Here is a 23,863-nt window from a genome sequence, read left to right as displayed (position 1 = left end):
TATAACACACACACACACACACACACACACACACACACACACGGGAATATTACTCAACCATAAAAAAGAATAAAATCTTGTCATTTGCAACACCATGGATGGATCTAGAGAATATGTCAGAGAAAGACAAATACCATATGATTTCAATAATATTTGGAATTTAAGAAATAAAACAAAGTAACAAAGGGGAAAAAAGAGAAAAAAAAACAAAAACAAAAACAGACTCTTAACAGAGAACAGATGGTTACCAGAGGGGATGGTGCAGAAAGAATGGGCGCAAAAGGTGAAGGGGATTAAGAGAACACGTACCGTGATGAGCACTGAGTAATATGTAGAATTGCTGGATCACTATATAGTACACCTGCAGATAATATAACACTGTATGTTAACTACACTGGGATTAAGATTTTATTTTANCGCCTGGGTAGCTCAGTTGGTTAAGTGTCTGACCTCAGCTCAGGTCATGATCTCTTGGTTCATGAGTTTGAGCCCCATGTCAGGCTCTGTGCTGACAGCTCAGAGCCTGGAGCCTTCTTCAGCTTCTGTGTCTCCCTCTCTCTCTGGCCCTCTCCCATTTTTGCTCTCTCTCAAAAATAAATAAACATTTAAAGAAGAATTTAAAGATAGACAAATGGCCAATAAGCACATGAAAATGTATTCCACATCATTAGTTAGTTATTAGGTTATTGACTAGTTAGTCAAAACCACAATGAAATACCTCTTCACACCCACTAGGATGGCAATAAATAAGAAAAGAGAGAAGAAGCGTTCCAAAGAGCTAGAGGAAATGAAACACTTGTACGTTGCTGGTAAGGATATAGAATGGTGCAGTCACTGGAAAAGAGCTTAGTAGTTCTTTAAAAAGCTAAACGTGGAATTAATATATGCTCACACAGTTCCTCTCCTAGCTTTTTATCCTCCCAAATTGAAAACAAGTACTCAAACACATATTTGTACAGAGATATTCGTCCAAAGCAGCACTATTCACAATAGCCAAGAAGTGGAAACAAGCCAGAATCCCAGTGATAAGGTGAATGGGTAAACAGACTGTGGTATACATGTACACTAGAATATTATTCAGCCATAAAAAGGAATGAAGTACAGGGAGGCGCTGCAATGTATATGACCCTCAGAAACATCCTAAGGAAAAGACACCAGATGCAAAGGTTACATGTTATATGATCCCATTTATATGAAATATCCAAAATCAGTAAACCCATAGAGGCGGAGGGCATATTGGCAGCTGCTGAGGGCCGGGGGAGGGAAGACAGGGGAGTGACTGCTTAGTGAGTATGGGATTTATTATTATTTATGGTTAGGAGTAGGGGTGATGGAAACGTATTGGGAATAGATGGAGGTGTGGTGGCTGCAGTGTTTTGGCTATACTAAATGCCATTGACTTGTATATTTGTAAAGGGTTAGTATTTTTTATTTTTTAATGCTTGTTTAAAGAGCAAGCAGGGGAGGGGCAGAGAGAGAGACAGAGAGAGAGAGAGAGAATCCCAAGCTCCACAATGTCAACACAGAGCCCGAAGCGGGACTCAGTCTCATGAACTGTGAGATCATGACCGAGCCTCCCAGGTGCCCCTAAAATGGTTAGTTATTAAAACCGAATGTTACCTCAATTTAAAAGATCAAAAAATGAACTACTTTATTGATTAAAGGTAAGAATACCAAAGAGGAGCTTGCAAATATAATAAATTCAAGTAGATGGATTTCAGGTAGATAAACACTTAACAAGTTTATAGCAGTAATGTTCATCTTTGGTGCCTGTTCTAATAAGCTACTGATTGCCATAATATGCTGTTAGACACATTTAAATAATGCTTTCCTTGGACTGAAGGGAATTGAGTGAATATGAGATGAAGTCAGAGGATTTGATTTCCCAACCTTTTCTAAAACCAGAAGGAACCCCAGTTAACTCCCCATTCTACTAGCACAATCCCACAATGCATATTGAGGCAAGGACATCTTGTCCTACCTTAGAAATCCATACACATTGTTTTTTTAACTCCAAGGGCTCACCTCAGAATGATTTGTGACTCCTGTTATTTGTAATTTATTCTCTAATCTGCTAGTTAAGTCTCTCTTCATGAAACCATCCTTCCTAATACGTATTAGGAACTTTGTTATGAGAAAAACTGCCTTGATGAACAGTAGTCTCCAAATACCCTTTTTCATCAAGTTGCCCCAGAGAGGCTCCTAGACTAAAGCAAGACACTTGAATCATTCAGTTTATTGCATTATATAAACAGAAAAAGAGGAAAAAGAGGTGGTAGGTTAACACATTAAGTACAAGGTTGTAAGCAGGCGGAACGACCCCACGACTTAGATCCTGATTTAAGCAACGTTTGTGTGGCTTGCCCCTCTCTTGGCCGCATTAGCAGTCTTTGCTGACCTTAGAGTTATGAGAACTGGAATTAAGGTGAATGAGGGGACTAAGAAGATGGAAGGTATTAACCATACACACAGTTGCTCCAGCAAAAAGACGCAAAGATAAAAGTGTTTGTCACCCCTGTAGTTCGCCAATTAGCCCAATGAGCAGCTAGCTACCGTTTTATGTGTGCTGCTTGGGTTGGCCAGTGGGGCCAGGATGGGTGTCAACAGTGGGTGATCAATATAAAGTTTCGTGAGTAACTGAGTGCTTAACATGTCTCCTGTATTAGTGTATCACAAATATTAGGTGGCTCTCGGTCCTTCAGTCCCTACTTAGTTTATCTATGGTCTAACACATCTCACAAGTTAATAACTTGATAATCTATGTTGAGACATTTAAGGACTTCTGTCCATATTTTTTTTTAATGTTTGTTTATTTTTGAGAGAGAAAGGGAGAGGGAGAGCATGTGGGGGAGGGGCCGGAGGTGGGGAGACAGAACATCTGAAGCAGGCTCTGTGTTGTCACCATGGAGCCTGATGCAGGGTTCGAACTCATTAACCGTAAGATCATGACCTAAGGTGAAGTCAGATATTTAACTGACTGAGCCACCCAGGCGCCCCTGTCCATGTTATAAAGGCAATTTGATTATTTATTGAACACATTTTAGGAGTCTCGCCTGTGTCTTAAAACTACTAACTTATTTGTTATTCGTACTTAGCATGACTTTCAAGTTTTACATATCCCATTTATCTTATGTTCTATAGCAGAGTTAAATACTAGTAGTTAATGTATGAAACACATATGAATTAATGGGAAATGACATTTTAATACCATGAGCTATGTTCAAGGTATTCCATGATATGTATTTTACATATAATAAAATTCACTCCAGGCTTTTAGCCAGTGGGTAAAAATTAGATAAGATGAAACAGTGATGGCCCACATTTCACTGACTAATGTTCTTGTCTTTCTAACACAGGACCTAGTCCTATCCAAATTCTCTGGCAGGTAATTTGGAGAATCCTGAGTACCTCTGGTGCACTCACAAATCATCTGCATCATATCTGCACCGAACTTGACTAGTGGATATGGTGCACACAGTGGATACAGTTTATTTTGAATTTTTCCCTCTTGAGCTCAGTGAGATTCTTAGATAGGCGTCCAATGTGTGAGCTAGGTCCAACCATATCCCGTATCTCAATGATTCTCAGTGATTTTGAAAATGTAGTGTCTGAGGCTGCCTTACCGGGTCGAGCTGAGCATTCTTGAATCTTCAAGCCTTTAAGCATCTTTTTTTAAGACATGAGGGTCCTGTTCCAATGGGTTTCTCTTGGCCCTACTCCACAGATTAATCCGGAACAACCACCCATATGTGTCAGGCTCTGACTCAAGCTGAGATGCCCCACACCCTCATACATGTCCCATAAATAATAAATATTACTCCATATCTTTTTAACAAGCTTGAATGATAGGTGCTGTCACAGTTGAACAACATGAGTTTCCATGGAGATAAAGAATCTTGCCCAAGTATGACGGTCCCCTCTCAGAAGCTGTTTCATATTAGAGGTGGCTGCCTATATGCTTATATCATCTCAAAATGCCTAAAGATAGGAGATATGTAGTATATAAACTCCTAATAATTAAGCTCAGTGGCTCTTGTAGGGGAAGAAATTTTTTCTGGACCCTGATTGTTAACTCCAGGTGATGGGGCTTACACTGGAGAGTACTTTCACCCTCCCTGGTAGCAGTACACCTTCACTACGCTGGGCAGATGGCCCATCCAGCACTGCTCTCCCAGATTCCTCTGCATATCTTCTGTGAGCCTTGGCAACAAGGAAATGGAAAATGATCTCTACACCCAACACCGGGCGTGAACTCACAACCCTGCCTGAGATCAAGGGGTCACTTGCTCTACCCACTGAGCCAGCCAGGTGCTCCTAGAAAAAGAAACCTATTACAGAGCCTTATAAATACTACACTTTCTATCCTGTAGTGCCAGGTTGCATTCTGGTGACCATAGGAAGTGTTGTGCCCCTAGACCACGTCTCTGGCTAACAGAAATCTTAGAATTACAGAAGTAACTCTATAAACAGCAGCCTCTACACCAAGACCTATCCACTTGGGTCTGTCATTTTGGAGGCTGAAAAATGATCTCTTTCCTTTAAGGAAAAGTTTAACCGAGAGGCAGTATTTAAGCAGATCCCCAGAACTCAAAGTCAATGGCATATTTCAGAACAATCAAATTTAATATGGTTTGAGGTTTTGCAATAAAATCTCATATGATCCTAAGCAAAGAGTGAAACTCCCTTCCCAGAGTCCAGGAAAGAACTTGAACTGACGATGCTAAAAAATAGGTTAAACCAAACCAAAGGAAGCAGACAGGAGGCTGGGAGGCTGTGCCAGCACCGGGCGGACTGGAACAGATAGTCACATACATTATCATTTTCCAAAACATCCTCTCTCCTGGAAGCCAGTGTTACCACTTGGCCTGCCAAAGGCCATGTGACCAGCCATTAATAACAAACTCAGGTCAACCATATCCTATGAAGCTCTTAACCCTTTAATCTCACAACAGTGCTGTTTTGAAGATGAACCGGCATATTTCTATGTTGAAGGAATTTGAGGTAGCCCAGAAGGAGCATCTAAAGGGACATTATTCTTTCAAAAGTTGTGTAGTCTGTTCCTCTGCTAAGGACTACAGAACATGACAGTTAAAATTAGAGCTAACATTTTTTTTTTAATATTTTTATTTATTTCTAGGAGAGAGAGAGAGAGAGACAGCGTGAGCAGGGGAGGGTCAGAGAGAGAGGGAGACACAGACTCTGAAACAGGCTCCAGGCTCTGAGCTGGCAGTCAGCACAGAGCCCGACGCGGGGCTCGAACCCACGAACCGCGAGATCATGACCTAAGCGAAAGTTGGACGCTTAACCGACTAAGCCACCCAGGCGCCCCAAAATTAGAGCTAACATTTTATGCCAATCACATTTTATGGGAAACTAGTTTCTGTGTTTGGATATTCCTCAAGCAAAAAACATTTAAAAAAAATTTTTTTTAAATGTTTTATTTATTTTGAAGGTGAGAGAGACAGAGCAGGGGAGGGGCAGATACAGAGGGAGACACAGAATCCGAAGCAGGCTCCAGGCTCCGAGCTGTGAGCACAGAGCCCAACGCGGGGCTCGAACTCGTGGNAGACGCTTAACCAACTGAGCCACCCAGGCGCCCCTAAATAACACTTTTTTTAAAATAAGCATTCAAAAAAAAAAAATTAAAAATAAATAAATAAGCATTCTATTTAAACACATGAAATAGAAATTTTACTAGTTACTAAAATGCTACTTCATCCTCTCTAGGCAGACACTGTATTTAGAATTTTATTCACTTCCTAATTTAATCTACTAAATCTGCTATGCAGATTTTAAAATTAGAAAAATCAAGTCCTAGGGTGGGGTCGGTGGGGGTGTAGGGCTAGGTAATGATTCTAATGATTCCGTTCAGTACGGGGGATTGGCTTTATGGGATTAAGGTCTCTTCCCCCATCCCTATGCTACCTATAATGCTGGCCTTATTGAACAAGTTAGGAAGGGTTCTCTCCTCTATATTTTCTTGGAAAAGTTTGAAAAGGATTGGTGTTAGTTCTGCCTTAGATAGTAGAATTCACCATTCTACATTTCTTCATTGGAAGATTTTTTAATTACTGATTCAATCTCCTAACTAGTTACAGGCCAGTTTGGTTATTCTGTTTTTGTGTGATTCAGTCTTGGGGGGATTTGTATTTCCTGAAAATGCCCATTTAATTTGGTTATACAATTTGTTGGAGTATGATTGTACATAGTACTTTTGTGTAATGCTGCTTATATCTATAGAGTCAGTAGTAAAGTTCCCACTTTCATTTATGACTTTCCTACCTTGAGCTTTCTCCTTTTTTTCCCCTTTTTTCCCCCCTTTTCCCTTCCTCAATCTAGCTAAAGTTTGTCAATTTTGCTGATCTTTTGGAAGAACCAACTTTTGGTTTCATTAATTTTTTTCTATTATTTTTCTCTTTTCTATTTTATTTACTTCTGTTCTAATCTTTATTATTTCCTTCCTGTTGTTACACTTGGGCTTAGTTTTTTTTTTTTCTCTCTCTCTAATTTCTTTAGTTGTAAATTTAGAGTTGTTGGTATGAGATCTTTCTCTTTTTTTTTTTTTTTACTGTAAACATTTATAGCTATAAATTTCCCCTTCAGCAGTGCTTTCACTGCATTGTGTAAGTTTTGGTCCGCTATACTCTTATTCATACCTTAATATTTTTTAATTTTCCTTGTGATTTCCTTTATTCATTAGTTGTCTAAGAGTGTATTAATTTCCACAAATTTGTGAAATTTCCAGTTTTCCTTCTGCTATTGATTCCTAACTTCATCTCATTGTGGTTAGAGAAGATGCTTTATATGACATAAACATTTCCAAATCTATTGAGATTTAATTTGTGCCCTAATATATTGTCTATATGTAAAATTTCCTGTGTGCACTTGAGAAGAATGTGCAAACTGGTGTTATTGGGCAAAGTGTTAGATCTGTATGTGCTGGTTTATTGTCTTGTCAAATCCTCTGTTTCCTTACTTATCTCTGTCTGTTTCTATCCATTATTGAAGGGGTATTAGAGTATTCAGTTATTATTATAGGGGTACCTATTTGTCTCTTCAATTTTGTCAAGTTATGCTTTATACATTTTGATAATCTGTTATTAGGTACATAAATGTTTATAATTGTTATATATTCTTGTTGTATTAAAGCTTTTATTATATATCATGTCCTTTATTTTTTATACATTTCTTTGATTTAAAGTATATTTTGTCTAATATTAGTATAGCCACTCCTCTTCTGGTTACTATTTGCATGGAATATCTTTTTTCATACTTTCATTCCATTTAGATCTAAAATGAGGACGTTTAAATAGCTTATAGGTATAATTAAAAAGTATATTGAACCTCTCTTTTAATAGAAGAGTTTAATCCATTTACAGTTAAGTTAATTACTGTTGTGAGGGACTTCTGTAATTTTGCAGTTTGCTTTCTATATGCAATATATCTTTTCTTTTTTGTTCCTCTCTTTTTGCATCATTGTCTCTTTTGCATTTAGTTGGTTTTTATAAAATTGTTTTGATTCTCTTTTTAATTTTTTGGTGTGGATTCTATTACTATTTTTCTATTTTCCTTATAGTTACTATGGTGAGTGCACTTAAAATCCTATAAGGCATAACATTCTAATTTAAATTTATAGCCACTTAACTTCAATAACTTAAAAAAACACAAAACTCGAATCATTTGCAGCATGATCTTCATCCTTTTCAGTTACTGATGTCACAGAATTACATATGTTTACATTGTGTGTCTGAAGACATAACCTAATAATTGTTTCCTTAATGCATTAGTCTCTTAAATTATGTAGAAACAAAATGTGAGGTTACAAACCAGAGTTACAATAATACTAACTTTTAGACTAATAATTTTTTTAAAAATGTGTTAGTCTCTTAAATCACATACAAAACAAAAATAGAGTTACAAAATGTAAATGGAAGGCAGTTCTAATAGCAACAAACTCTCTTAGATTTTTGTTTTATTTTGTTTTAAATATCTGGAAATGTCTTAATTTCTCTCTTACCTTTGAGGGACAGTTTTCCTGGACATAGTAGTCTTGGTTGATCTTTTTTTTTTTTTTTTCTTTTCTTTTCTTTTAGCACTTGTATATATTAGTCCATGGCCTTTCAGCCTCCAAAGTTTGTGATGAGAAATCTTCTGATAATCTAATTAAGGATCTCTTGTATGTGAGAGGTCACTCCTCTCTTGCTACTCTCAAGATTCTGTTTCACTTTAGCTTTCAACTGTTTGAATAGAAGGTGTCTTGTGGTGAATAGCTTTTAGTTCATCCTACCTGAAGTTCTTCGGGCTTCCTGCATGTTTGTATTCATATATTTCATCAAATTTGGGAAATTTGTGGCCATTATTTGTTCAAATAATCTCTCTTCCCCTTTCTCTTCTCTTTCTCCTGGGACTCCCACAATGATTGTATGCCGAAGTGTCCCCACAAGTCCCTTAGGTTATGCTCACTTTTCTTTAGTTATTTTTCTTTCTATTCTTCAGACTCAACAATTTCAATGGCCAGATCTCCATGGTTGCTTATTCTTTCTTCGGCCTAGTCAGATCCCTCTAGTTATAATTTCATTTTAGTTATCGTACTGCTTAGCTCTATAATTTCTTCTTTTAGTTCCTTTTGGTTTTCTATCTCCTTATTGTGACTTCTGTTTTACTCATGTATTGTTTTCTTGAACTGTCTCCACAAACTTCCTTTAGTTCTTTGGGTTGTTTTAAAGTTTGTGTCCATGAGGTACTTGAGTGGCTCAGTCAGCTAAGCACCCAACTTAAGCTCAAGTCATGATCTCATGCTTTGTGGGTTCAAGCCTTGCATTGGGCTCTGTGCTGACAGTTCAGAGCATGGAGCCTGCTTCAGATTTTGTGTCTCCCTCTCTCTCTGCCCCTCCCCTGCTCACACTCTGTCTCTATATCTCTCTCAAAAATAAATAAACATTAAATATTTTTTTAAAAGTTTGTATCTAGTAAGTCTGCCGCTTGGTTTTCTCAGAGATAGCTTCTGTTGGTTCACTTTTTTCCCTTTTAATTGGCCATACGCCCCTGTGTCTCTGCATGCCTTGTGATTTTGTTGTTTTTCTAGTTGTTGAAAACTGGACATGTGAATCTAATAGTGTGGCAATTCACTCTGGAAATCAGATTCTCCCCTTTCCTTGGGGTTTTTCTGCTTTCTGGGTTTGTTTGGTTTGGTTTTAGGTTGTTGTAGGCTGTTTCCATGTCAAGTATCAGCCTGATGTGTAAACTTAAGGTCTTCTCAGGTCTCTTCAGCCTTGGACTTACCCTGAGCCTGTGTAACGCTTTTAACTTCCCTTGGATATGCAGCTACTTTTTGAACAACTTCTTCTTTAGTGTCTGGCTCTAAAAAGAGGGAGAAGAGAAATACAAAGGCAGGAAAAAAATGGATACTGGCCCCATAAATCCCTTGGAAGTGCTTTAGCCAAAGAAGGGAGGTCTTGCAACAATGGGGTACAGGGCGCAACAATGGTGTACAGAGTGCAACAGTGATCTCTAATATTTGAACACAGATCCCTGATATTTGAAGGACAAATAAAGCATGGTTCCCTCAAACTCAATGCATGCTACTCCCGGAACATGTATATAACTTCCTGCCATGGTGCTGAGCATGTGGAGGTGAGGTAGGGTATGGGTAATTGCTGCTAAGAGCTAAAACTGACTGAAATTAAACACTATTTACCATCCATGCCTTACCCTGGAAGTTACAAGCCTTCAACATATGCCAGAGCTCTAAAATTGTTCCAGCAGACAGATTTTGCCAGTACAATTTTTGTCCTGCTGGCAGACAGTGGAGAGACATTCCTGGCGCTTCCTATCCCACCACCCACCCAGCCTTGGCAAAATATTTTAATTATTTTGATCATCTTTCATTTGCACACCTTATTAGGTTATTCACACCTATATTTCAACATATATATTATTTTAAATAACTTATGATTATAACTTATATGCTTAATTTTTTACAGAAACTTTTAAATGTTTATTTTTTGAGAAAGAGAAAGAGAGAGAGCTAGAGAGACACAGAATCCAAAGCAGGCTCCAGGCTCCGAGCTGGCAGTCAGCACAGAGCCCGATGTGGGGCTCGAACCCACGAACCACGAGATCATGACCAAAGCCTAAGTCAGACGCTTAACCAACTGAGCCACCCAGGTGCCCCAGGCTTAATTTTTAGTTAATTCTTTTAAAAATATTTTTTCCTAGCTCTCTTTTCTTCCTTCCCTTTTTTTCCCCTTCCACCTGCAAAGGCCTTTTCCTTTTCCCAGGTAATATGGCAATGACCTAGTATGTATGCACTTCGTTCATGCCTCTATAAATATGCACACATATGTATATATAAATACAGCTTTTGTCACTGTTTTATAAAATTGGATCATATTGTATACAAGTACTTTCGCATCTTGCTTATCTCCCTTAACAATAAGTTGTGAAAATTCTTCATAATCTATTGATAGAACTCTAATGTATTAGAGTGCATGCTGCTGCTAAGAATCCTGCAGTAAGCAGCCTTTTAAAAAATTCAGCGGGATAACTTCTGGTTTCTGCTTAGGACGTACAGCAACAAAACACTGGACGACCCGCAGATCCGTAGCTTTTGATGGTCCCATCAGAGAGCTGATGTCCCAAGACGACGAACTCGTCTGACATCTGTGGAAATGCAGGCACTTTTCAGGAGACACTGAATGTGAACAATTGCTTACCTGGAGCAAATGCCACTGGAGGTCATTCAATCTGTTAAGAAAGTTTCAGTAAAAACTTTTTAATGAACTTCATATAGAATGACCGGCAGCTGAAGATCTAAGAAGCCGTTGCACTGCCAGGCTCCTCCTGAACCTCACTGGGCGCTCATGAGAACATTTAAGAGTGGTGGACGCTCCTGAGAAGGCACGCTTGCTGTGTAGGCCCGCAGGAGGGAGTGCGGCCGCAGCCATGAGAAAAGCGTGAAACTTACTTGATTTTTATTCCCCTATGTCAGGGGAATATAGGGAACATATTGCCTCTATGTCGAGGGCTCGGGGGAACAAACTTCAGCCACTAGGAAGAGGACAGTAGACTCTGGTGCTGTCAGGACGCTGCTGAGTACCCGAGCTGGAGGAAGGAAACCGGAACAGGGGCAGGAATGCATCCTGGATCCAGTGTCCTACAGCTTGGAGGTGGAACAGAATCATAGACATGGTCCAGTCACTGAGTCCAGGGGACACAGTGTCTGCCAGAGACGGGCTGAAGACGGGAAGACAGGCAGAAGCATGCAGAGGCACCTTCTCAGAGGCACAAAGGGATGAACTAACATTGAGGGTATAGCAGACATCGAGAAGATAATGTAGCAAACCAGCCTCCATCCTAAACACAAATTTAACACTGCTGGTATGTGTTAGTCTGTTCAGGCTGCTGTAACAAAAGACTATGGTCTGGGTGGCTTATAAACAACAATCTGTTTCTCACAGTTCCAGAAGCTAGGAATTCTAAGATCAAGATGCCGACAGATTGATTCAGTTTGTGGTGAGGGCTTACTTCCTGCTTCATAGAGGGCTATCTTCTCACTGTCACTTCCAAAGGCAGAAAGGGCAAGAGAACTTTCCATATCTCTTTTATAAGGGCATTAATTCCATTCAGAGGGCTCTAATCACTTCCCAGAGGCTTCACCTCCAGATACCATCACATTGTATATTAGGATTTAACATATCGGCGGGGAAGCACAAATATTCAGTCCAGAGCAAAGTATTTGAAACCTGAAATCTGTACTGCACAGACCGTACATAGCAACAGCAAAAATTAAACCTAGCTCCACTCATTACTAGATCGGCAGCACTCACATTAAGTCCCTAATAGAAGAAAAACTATGCTCATTTCCAGGCGCAAAAATTACTTATCTCAGTCCATCCTATACTACACAAGGTGTAGGACATATTTCTACCAAAAATTACAAGAGAGCAAGAAAGTAACTTTTTCAAGAGAATAAAACCAGACTTGGGCATGGCACTGATATTATAAACTGCCAGATAGAAAGTTTTAAATAATGAAATTAACATGTTAAATTTCTAGTGGAAAGGGTAGAATATGTAGAATCAGATGAGATACTTCAGCAAAGAGATGAAAGTATAAAAAGCAATCATTTGGAAGGGCTAGAAATGAGTACACAGTAGGAGAGATGAAGAATGTCTTCAGTAGGTTCAATAGGCAAGGAAAGAAAACACAAAGACAAACATAAAAAGATCAGAAGGGAGTCTGCAAGAGGTGTGCAGAAATACCAAATGATCTAACATGTATAATTGGATTTCTAAGAATAGTCAAGAAGAAGAACAGAGCACAAGAAATATCTGAAGAGACAATGGCCTAGAATTTTCCAAACTTAATGACAGATACCAAAACATGGGATCAAGAACCTCAGAAAATAGCAAGCAGGGTGAATACCAAATATAAGCAAACAAAAACACCTAGATATATAATATGTAAACTGCTGAAACTTAAAGTTATAGAAAAAACTGATATCATAAGAAGATTCACTTCTGCTTTCCAGATTTTAAACAAGTGCATCTGATTGGTAAAACATAAATCGCATCTAGGTTCCTAGATTTGGCAAGGGATTGTGAAAATGTAGTCTTTAATTCTCCAGACTCTGCAAGTCAGAGCATACTAGAAAGATAGTGGTATGGATTTTGAACACCAAATTAATATGCCCACCATGCAGCAAATATGTAAATAGTTTTGCTTTACATGTGTTTTTTAATGTATTTTATAAATATTCAAAAATGTGTAAAATGCAAACAAATATAAATGTATAGTTTATACAGGTACAGTTAGAAAATTACAAATACAGTATCTATACATATAGAGTTGACCTTTGAACAATTCAGGGGTTAAGGGTGCCAACTCCCTCCATAGTCAAAAATCTGCACAACGCTTTTGACTTTCCCAAAATTCAGCAACTAATAGTCTACTGTTGACCAGAAGCATTACTGATAACATAAAAAGTTGATTAACACATATTTTGTGTGTTATAGGTATCACATACTGCATTCTTAAAGTAGAGAAGAGAAAATATTATTAAGGAAATCATAAGGAAGAGAAAATACAGTTACAGGCTCAATCATATTTTAGTCTTTTTTTGCATTCTGTAAGAAATGTCTATTGAATTGTAACAGTCATATTTTCACTACCAGTTGTTATATTCATATGATTTTTCCCTTTTAATATTTTGATATAATAAAATATACTGATAAAATCTAGCAATGTATCAAAGTAATAGTAAACTCAAGTAAGTAGGATTTATTTTAGGACTGTAGTTGTGGTTCTACATTTAAAAAACTTACCTTTTAATATTTGGTGCAATTTATGCATCTATGTCTATATTAATAAATAAGATCTCTCTCTCTCTCTCTTTCTCTCTCTCTCTCTCTCTGTCTTTAGTTTTAAAGCTATCCTGAATCTGGGGCTCCTGGGTGGCTCAGTTACTTAGGCATCCGACTTTGGCTCAGGTCATGATCTCACAGTTCATGGGTTTGAGCCCCGCGTCGGGCTCTGTGCTGACAGCTCAGAGCCTGGAGCCTGCTTTGGATTCGGTGTCACCCTCTCTCTCTTCTCCCCTGCTCATGCTCTCTCTCACTCTCACTCTCACTCTCAAAAATAAATAAACATTAAAAAAATATTTTTAAAAAAGTTGTCCTGAATCCATAAAATTATTTGGAAAGCTTTCGTTTTACAACAGCCTGGAATAACACATTTTTTAAAAAGTAGCTGACAAAGTTTAAGAGCAAGAAAGGAAAATTGTTAGGTGTCTAAAAATGGAGAATGGAAACACAAAGCTAGAGTGAGGAATTTTAGAGTTTAAGCCAGAACTGAGGTTCCTATATAACGGTGGGACTCATGCCAGGCCATTTATCTCAAGGGTTAAGTCCTAGCAGAATTTTACCTTACCAACTCGTGAAACTACAAGATTCTTACCATCTGCCTGAGGCCTATGGAATAGGGAATTGCCTTAAGACATTAAAACAGAACGTCTGTACCTTGTTAGGATATAGACTATAAAACATACTACCCATGTAAACCCAAGCCAAAAAATTAACATTAAATTACGTTAAAAGCATTGACCCGTAAGGACTCCCAATAAAAGCAAAGGCTTTGGAGAATGTCTCCAAAACCCATAGAACAATCTCTGTTGGGGAGGTACATAGTCAAAACTCAGAAACCACGTTTGTCAACAAGCCACCATGAGGATGATTCAGTAGATGCAATAAATGGGAGAATGAACAATTCATCACTAAAATTGAAAACTGCAGTAAATTAAAAGACCTCAATGGATAAATGACCAGCTTGAGAGAGTTGAACGTTGGAAGATTGATCAACAGAAAATATGAACATTAATAAATATAAATATACATGAATATAAATAAAATATATAGAAACATATACATATAAAGACATCAATAAATATAAATCATAGGACAGGAATAATCAACCTAGGTCTTGAAGGAGTTTCATGAAAAAAGGATGGAAAGAATGCTATACACTGTATAAAAAGGATTCATGAAGGAGAAATTTCCAGAATAAAGAAATCGACTTTCAGACTCAGAGATTATGCTGAGTCCTAAATGTGACAAGCTAAAGTAAATCACAACTGGATAAATCACATTAAAACAAAACTGAACTTTACAGATTAAAACTAACTTTAAAACTGGGGCGCCTGGGTGGCTCAGTTGGTTAAGCATCCGACTTCGGCTCAGGTCATGATCACACGGTTTGTGTGTTCGAGCCCCGCATCGGGCTGTGTGCTGACAGCTCAGAGCCTGGAACCTGCTTCAGATTCTGTATCTCCCTCTCTCTGTGACCCTCCCCTGCTCATGCTGTCTCTCTCTCTCAGAAATAAAAAAACATTAAAAAATTTTTTAAAAATCTAACTTTAAAACAACCTTTGATACATGGTGTAACTTTTCTATATACTGTGTCCTCAATTTATATACACTTTTTCCATTAACCATTTCATTGCCTCTTTGCATTAACTATATATTTTTCTCACCCCAGAGCTCTGTTTCAACACAGTTTCATTCTACATCCCAAAAGATACAGGTGACTTAGTTTCACAAGCACACTTTGAAACTATTGTTCTTTCAATTTTTTGTTAAAATATCCATATTTTGAGATTTTTGGCATCTTGTTATAGCATTCTTTCTACCTCTCACTATTGTTGTCATTGATTCAGTTGTTTTTTAATCATTTATAAGGGTTCATGGGCATGAAGTTCAATGAAATGGAACATTTTAGTAACTCAGAAAAATGGTCTTTTAAAATGTTCATGTAATATGATGGGCAACTGACTTCAGTCTATTTTAGTCACAATCTGGTTCTTTGTCATTCACCCCGTATTGCCTTTATTTTGAAGGAGCAACTAATTCAGTAATACTAGACTTTATATAATCTATTACATAAATTATCTTGCGCCTGGGTGGCTCAGTTGGTTGAGTGTCCAACTCTTGGTTTCAGCTCAAGTTATGATCCCAGGGTCGTGGGGTCAAGCCCCACATCAGGCTGTATGCTGACATCACAGAGCTTGTTTGGGATTCTCTTTCACCATCTCTCTCTGCCCCTCCTCTGCTTGCTATCTCAAAATAAGTAAATAAACTTAAAAAAATAGACATAAATAAGAAAAGATAAACATATCCATTTAAAACTAGACAAAGAACATGAATGTCCATACAACTGGTTGGATGGGGTAGCATTTCTTTTTATCCATCAATCTACCCAACACTGGGCATGGGAGGGACTTGTTTGGCAACTATACAAAGAAATTGCTATTATCTGTAGGTGGTGGGAATCAGCAAGTTATACCAATTTAGATACATATTATCATACTTTAAAATTTTAATTCCACCTTTAGAGACCCATCCAAAAAATGTGGAACTGATTTTTTTCTCATAATGTTACAGGAAAAATTAGAGATAGAATATAAAACTAAAGACTGAAATTTGGACAGAACTGTTGAGAAGTTTTTTTGTTTTGTTGTTTTTTTTTTTTTAGGAACTGTTGATAAGTTCTATGATAAATAAGCCAGTCAAGAGAAACTTTGCAGGAAGTAGGTAGGAAACTAGAAAGTACAATATTAAGGAAATCAGAAAATAGAATTCCAACAGGATCTCAATAGTAGAAATTTCTGTAAAGAATCCATTAACTTGAGTTTCAAATGGATGAGATAGGCTGACCCATTTGAAAGCTGATACTGAGTGGAATACTGTCAAGAAGTTGTTTAACCCTTCGTATCATTTTTGGAAATCGTAAAATGCACCTGTTACACACCAGTTGGTTAAACCTCCGTGAGAAGTAAGTATGCATATATATTCACTGTTATTGCCTTCTTCAATTCTCTTGTATTCAAGTCAGAGCCATAAGAGAGAGAGACCCAAAATTTGAGTCCCAGGCTTTTCACTGGGCAACATTGCATTGCTATTTTGCTCTATGCCATCAAAATAAAAACCATTCAAGAAGTCAGCTGCTGCTATAAAGGTCATCTGGAAAGTCCAGGGAAGGGCCCTGCACTGCTGCTGGGAAAGGGAAATTGTCCTCTGGCCCGTGATCTGGAGTGTTTGTCTGCTAAGTGGCTTCAGTGGTTTCATCTGCTGCTGAAGGAGCCAAGAGAAAGGAATGACAGAGGACTGTGCTCCACACCGCAACGAGCGGGATGGGAAGAGCAGCCAGCTGAGTGTTTTGTTTGTGTGCTGCCCCTTCTGGATCCCGAGTTGCCGTGCAGATTTCATGGGCTTCGAGTCATCACTTAGAACCTGAACATATGTTGGTTTTTATGCAGCTTGCTGATAACCCAGAGGCGCTAGACACACAATGCCACATTGTGATTTGTCAAGAGCATAGCGATGTCCTGGCGTGAAGGGCAAACACCTCCGTGTCCCTGTATCCTGTGCCCTTCCACTGGGTGTTCACAGAAAGACTAGAGAGGATACCCAGAAACTGACTGGACTTTCAGTGTCTGATTAAGCACAAATCAAATCATGAAAATAGGTTGAAGACATGTCACGGTTTGGACTCCGTGATTCAGATTGTTGGTTCAAAACCGGGCATGGAAAATTCTCTTCTCTTTTGAGTGTTTTTCCCTTGACCTAAAAGTGCTGCAGGAGACAACCAGAAAATAAACTGTAAGAATATTCCATTAAAGATATCGAATTGATTAGCAAAGATGACAAAAGATCTGAATCTTTAAGGAATTGGAAATCTTATAAGGAAATATGAGGAAGTAGACTCTTTAGAAGAGAAAGAACGAAAATTGTGCCAAATCTTCTGGATGAAAATAGAAACCCAGATCCTTAATTCCTTATTGACTTAGCAATCATGCTTGTTTATCCTAAGTATCTAATAAGACAAGTGTCTAAATATCCAAGCGTGAGGATAATTGTACAGCTTGTACTGTAAGAATGTAAACAATCTAAGTGTTTGACAATGATTGGATTATATTCTAGTCTATAGATATCGATTTAATTGGTCCTTTAAAATGTTGTGGAAGGATATTGGACGTAGGGATATGTCATATGTCCTTTCTCTTGCTAACATTTTCATATGAGAAGCTACAAACCCACAGAAAAGTGAACAAACTGTGCAGACAGCACCCACAGAACTACCACCTAAATGCTGTAATTAACATTTTACTTTACCTACTTTATCATATTTCTCCATCTCTTTGATCTTTTTTCAAAATGCATTTCAGAGTAAAATGCAGACATCAGTTTCCCTCCCCTAAGTACTTTAGTATGCGCATTGTTACCTACAGTTCAGCATTTGTTGTTTTTTCCTTAGGTAAAAACTTATGTGCAATGAAATGTTCAAGTCTTACGTGGACCAATCGATGAGTTTCTGCACGTGCATACACCCGTGTAACCCACACTCCTGACAAGACACAGAGCACTACAGCCACCCTGAAAGTTCACTCTTGCCCCTTCCTCTCCTCCTGCCCCATTCTGCCAAGGCAGCCACTTTTCTGACTTTTTTCCATCAATGATGAGCTTCGCTTGTTTTAGAACTTCACAGGAATGAATGAATTCATACAATATATACTCTTAGGTAAAGCTCCTTCACTCCGCATTATTTGAGATTCGTCCATATTGCTGTGTGTGTAGGTAGCTCATTCCTCTTCCTTGCTGAATACGAGTCCATTGTATCACTCCATTGTATAAATGCACCATAGTTTGTCCATCCGTTTTCCTGTTTACAGACACCTGGGCCAAGAAATTTGTAATGTGTTCTTAAGTGAAAAGAAAAAGACCATAAAATAAGATACATCATACAGGTTTTATATTTGTAAAACACACAAGACTGTGTGTGTGTGTGTGTGTGTGTGTGTGTGTCTATCTTACAGAGACATATCACACTTTGGATCCCATAGATGCAGACATATATACATATGTGTGTGTGTGTATGTACTTTTGAGTACTGTTTATACAGAAAGCTATCTAATAGTCACCAACACTACAAAATTATAAGAGTATCTCCCCAGTGGTTGAATTTGGGTGTTTTGACTTTTTGCTTGTGTGCTTTGTAGCTCTTCTGCAATTAACATTCTGTAACTAACAGTTAGCCCCTCTTTGTTATTAGGCTTCCTGGGATGGGGCTATAGGGAGCTGCAACAGAAATGAAAACATCGAGTGGTAACACGAGTTTCCTTCCCTGAAATCAGCGACAAGAACGGCCGTGTAACTGCCTGGCTGGGAGAGCCACAACATGACCCGTCTCCCCGCAGAGAGAGCTTCGGTTACTGCAGAGTGACCAAAGTGCTGTCTGTGAGGAAGAAGCTTGTGAAAAACTCCTCTCTAAACAAAGACCCAGCCTGGAGTCCTGTGCCTGGATTAGAAAGCCACCCCATAAAATCCCCCAAAGTTATTTGGTCTCTATTTTACAAAAATTCCAAATGAACCTTTTGTTTCCTAAGGAGAACACGGTGAAGACAACAATGGGGCATTTTACTAAAGAATAGCGTGCCCAGGACAGGGGACGCCCGAATTTGTGTGGACGGGTGAACCAGTACTGCTAACTGAACGCCTCACCTTCTGTCATCTTTAAAGCCACGTGAGGCACATGATGAGGTTGTTGGGGTGATTGTGGGGTTCGTGGGGTCCGGAGCCAATGACCAAGAAAAAATTCCTGAGGACGTCTTTGGTGCAAAGGGGTGATTTTATTAAACGCCCACGGGCAGGAAGAGCTGCCTGGGGACCCCGAGGAGAGACTGGTTTTATATTATGGAGCTGGGGGGAAGGTAAAGTCCAGGAGAAGTTTCCAGTGGGGTTTTCATGTGCTAAAGAAGACTCCCAGGATACTGGAGGCCTAGCTATTGTCAAGCTAGGGTTGTTTTTCCCTCTAGCAAAACATTAACATTCAAACAGTAGGGAGTTCCTGGAGAAACCTTTAACTCTGCCGCCTCAAGTATTTGTCACTGGGCTCCGGGTTATAAGGAAATCTAGTTCCATCTGCCATCTCCTTCTGCCTTTGTTTCCCACATCACTCTGGACAGGTGGTGATGGAGACTTTTAGGTCCTGCAGGACTATGATCTCCATCAGCTAACCATTTATTTACCCCTTTCCTTTGTTCCTGGGCGGCCTGGAGTGCCCAGGAACGTCACACAGTCCCTCCCGGGGGTGAGGGGTGTTTGTGGCCTGTCAGCTTGCCTTATGCTCCCTCATCAGTACATAGGGTGGGTTTTAGTTTCACTGGCAAAATAGGAATAACTAAGTGCTATCACTTGGCAAAAATCATGGAAAGCAGGAGCTTAGAAACTTTGTACCTTTAGTCTTATGGTGAAACTCTCCCTCCTATATCTGTTGAGGATTTAAACAGATTTATAGCATTTTTAAAAGCATATCTTAACTCTAGGCCTAGTGAGATTTATTTGTCATTAAGCGAAAAGGCAGAAACAATCATTGGAAATGACCTTCTAGCTCAGTGGTCTTCAGGAGGGTGCTGAGAGCGGAAGGCAGTGTCCAAGCCTTCCTGACGGGCCCAGGTGGCCCGGTTCCCTGTTCTCACAGAACAGGATTGGAGGCCAGAGAGCCTGCCCTGACTTTTCTCTCTTCCCTCCCTCAGAAGCAAGTGATTCAAGAGCACAGGATGAAGCAGGAACAGAACCCAGACGCTCCCACTTTGGTTTGAGAGTCAAGCCATTGGACGAGCCTCAGGCAGGGCCGCTTGAGGGCCAGAGGCCACCTCAGTTGCCTGGGAAGCATAGGCCTCCTCTGCATTTGTTCCTCATTATGCCGTAAGAGCCCAGTGGGCTCTGTGGCTGGTCCACCGCGTGAGAGCCTCAGAAAGCAGCCCTGGCAGCCACAGAGGAACCAGAAATCCCAGAGCTCCTTGGGCCTCGTAGAAAGATCGCTTGGCAGAGTAGGCAGGGTGCTGGATGTGGAGTCAGAAGATGACTTTGAATCCTACTCGGTGGGGTCAGGGTGCTGGAGCTCTCTAAGTCTTAGTTTTGTCATATGGGTGGAAAATGTAAGAAATACAATTTTATCATGTTAAAACACTTGCTATGGATCCCAGGATTAATAGCCCCAAATTAGAATAATGAACTCAGATTTTTTTATTAAGCCCTCATTTATTTAACAGTTTGTGCTGGGCATTGATGACTATATAAATACAATTTAATGACTTAATGATTGAAAATCTAGACTCCAGAGTTAGACCATCTCAATGTGAATCCCAGCTTCACCACTGGTCATCATCAAGAGATTTGGAAGTCATTTAATCTCTTCTCAGATTTCTCATTCATAAAATGAGGATAAAATGACCTTCCTCTTAGGGTTATTATGAGTATTGCATGAGTTAATCTATGTAAAACACTTACAACAGCTCCTGGCCCATAAAAAGTGCTCTGCATTTGGGTGTTGTTAGTGTTATCAGACGTGATACCTGCTTAAAGACAGGAACAATTCAGAGATGAGGATAACAGTGTGTCCAGGTATTATTTGATAGAGGTGTATGGACACAAAAAAAGTAGGGGCCAATTTGTATATGAGCTAGAAAGTTTATAATAACTTATTTGACATCAGAATTAGTCAGCAAGCCAAGACTAGCTATGTATTACCACCCAAAGAAATGTGAAGAAGCTACTAATCTGTCCAGGATTTCCACAACTGGGCTGTTGTAGTGTCTGGTGGTGGAATGTGAGTAACCAGGGCCACGCAGTCCCTAAGTGGATGGATCCCTTTGACTGTCTCAGTTGCCAGAAGTAGTGGGCTGAGGAGGTGGGCTGGGGAAGGGTCACAGCGGTGGGGATGTAGGCCCTTCTTGGTTAACTCAGGGGCCAGCTTCTCTGGCCCAGTCCATCTGCCTTCTCTGTTCTCAGAAGCACAGCCATCTGGGCTGACCTTTTCCATTGCACCTCCCTATTCTTTTTCCAAGATTTATTTCTCCTGGGGGAAAGATTAGGAAGAATAAAACAATTGCACAACTTTTCCCCTTTCTGCCTTTGCTAAAATTATACTAATGTACTGGCCACAAAATACCAGCAACTCAAAAGCAGGAGTCTGCCAAGAGTCAGTGCCGAGATAGGGAACACACACTAGGTCTATGTGGAGAAGACAGGACAAGAGCAAGAAGACAAGCTGGAGTTGGGGACCAGCTGTCAGTACTGACGTTTCTAAGAGCTGAGTGGAGACAAATACCTGAAGGCAGAGAAGAAGGAAAGGAAGGAAGGAAGAAGAAGGAACCAACACAGGCAAAGGTGGCAGTGAAGGAAGTATTGAATTACTTCTGGAGAATCAGGCTGAATTCACAGTTACCCAGTGATACCAGTAATACAGGTTTGACAGAAACTGTTCACACTACTCACTTTTGGGAAGAAAGTTATAGACTCCCAAGAAAGAATTAAAAACATACTCGTTTCCTAAGGGAGAGAGAAATTCTCAGTGTGGGGGTATATTTCTTAACCTAAATGTAATTAACCATTCGTGGAACTCAGAGAGAAGCCCACAGAACCATGAGGTTGAGTGAAGCCGCATAGTGAGAGCAGGGGGGTGAGACAGGATGACAGACCCTCTATGGCATCAGGATTGATTTTCATTGCTCTCTTGGCTCAGCTGAACACCCAGAGCTTGTTCTTCATAGTACCGCCCATGTATAGGTGCAGAGTGCTACAACCATAAAATGTATAAACATCTTTCCCCTCCTAAACTCCACTGACCTTCTTGATGACAAGGATCCAACCTTTAATTAAAGAAGCCTTATGGCTGTCTTGGACCATTGAGAAGAGGGAAGTTCCCAGTGAGGATAGTTTAGACAGGACTGTGCAAGGTCTTGAGCCACAGGCAGTTCTTCCTGCTAAATGGTCAACAGGTGGTCGGTGGGCATGTGTCCTATATGTTTAAAATTCAGTTTCCCCAGAATTGGTTGGTGATGCTTTCAAATATTGGATTTCTTTCTTATTAGGTCAACATAGTCTACTGACCCCCATTAAAACATACCAAAGCATTTCAATCACTAGTTCAATGTCACTGAAGTCTTATCTCTTGCCCTCCCTTATTTCCAACCCCAGTTCAAAGGAATTAAGACAGTTTCTCCTACCCTGAATCTGCAAACTGCCATGGTACTCCAAACTTCTGATAGAATCAACGTTTTAGGGTTTAGACAACTTAAGAAGTGGAGGATGAGATGAAAGATGGGGACTAAGAGGAAACAAAGCCCTCACAAGAGCTCGTTCCTGCTGGGAAGAAGAGCCAACAATCAGAGGTCAATACACGAACCATGTCAGACCCACACTAGAGTCAGTGGGGAACATGAGGAGTGGAGGAAAGGCAGATGCAGTGATTTATTCTCTCAGGACATAGCCTGTCTGCCCTCAGCTCCCCTTTTTTCAGCTCAAGTGTCCTCAACGATTCCCTTCATGTAGGTAATTAAGAGTTTTACCAGTTCCTTCTTCATATCTCTGTGGAATGCAAGTTCTGACTCGCATAATCAGGAGGCCCCAAGCCTGGCTCATCCACTGAGAAACTGAGCAGGGTCAAAAATTCTTCAGTCCCTCACTTCTGGGGACTGTGAAAATGTTTCAAATCCCAGCCTCATTTGGTAAGCTTTCCCTTTTGGGAATATTTTAAAGGGCTCAATTGCTGTAGGTGATTCAAGTTTGAGTCAGTGTTGGGGAGGAAGGTTCTGGCCTAGCTTATTTCTCCGACTGGCCTGGAGTATAGCTGGCGCTCTCAGTCAGGAAGAGTCCAGAAGCCCATGTTTTCTCTTTTGTCTACTGCAAGCGGCCATTTAGAAATGTAGTGGTCCTGCTTTGCTAAATCATTTTGGAAATGTTTTCTAGAAATCTTAGCCTGGGGTTAAGTGCACTACCTATGGAAAGTTCTGATTTATGAGCCCAGTGGAAAGATATGTTTTTAAGAGAAATGGGAAGAATTCTTTAGTACATACCTCTTTTTACTGTTGACCCAATTTGGGTGTGGTATAACACATCCTATATTTAGAGTTGATTGAAGCTACTGATCATGAGTTCTTTTACTGAGTTAGCAGAAGAGTCCAAATTCAAGTGAGGGCACTTGTTTTAACACAATAATTATTGCAGTGACAATATGTTTGCCTTCCTCTTATAAAAAAGCTAATTTGAATGTATGGCTTAAGTAAACCTTTTGAAGTTTCATATTTTGTGAATTAGGATGTACCAAAGAAAGTAGGGAAACATATCATCATAAATGCATTCTCAGAATATTAGAATGGAAAGGAATCTTATAAATAAAGAAATTGAACCCTGAAAAGAAATCAGATAGAAGTAATAAATTCACTAATGTCATCAGTATCAAAACACTAGAACCTATACTGATTTCATTTTTCCTCTTTAAATTATGAACATACTTGATATAGAATTTT

At 39.5% G+C, this 23,863-nt stretch overlaps 2 long non-coding RNA genes across 3 annotated transcripts in view; one reads left to right on the top strand and one right to left on the bottom strand.

Annotated features, from left to right (window-relative positions):
• The window catches only part of LOC144226801 (uncharacterized), a 497,259-nt gene that overhangs the window by 121,640 nt on the left and 351,756 nt on the right, over positions 1-23,863 (bottom strand). The window lies entirely within an intron of this gene.
• Positions 1-23,863, top strand: part of LOC144226800 (uncharacterized) — a 221,983-nt gene that overhangs the window by 71,691 nt on the left and 126,429 nt on the right. The gene's annotated exons all lie outside the window — the stretch shown is intronic.

Source organism: Crocuta crocuta, unplaced genomic scaffold (genome assembly GCF_008692635.1).
Source record: "Crocuta crocuta isolate KB4526 unplaced genomic scaffold, BGI_CrCroc_1.0 scaffold103, whole genome shotgun sequence".
In the NCBI taxonomy this organism is placed as follows: Eukaryota; Metazoa; Chordata; class Mammalia; order Carnivora; family Hyaenidae; genus Crocuta; species Crocuta crocuta.
This window is presented reverse-complemented; position numbering and strand designations above follow the sequence as displayed.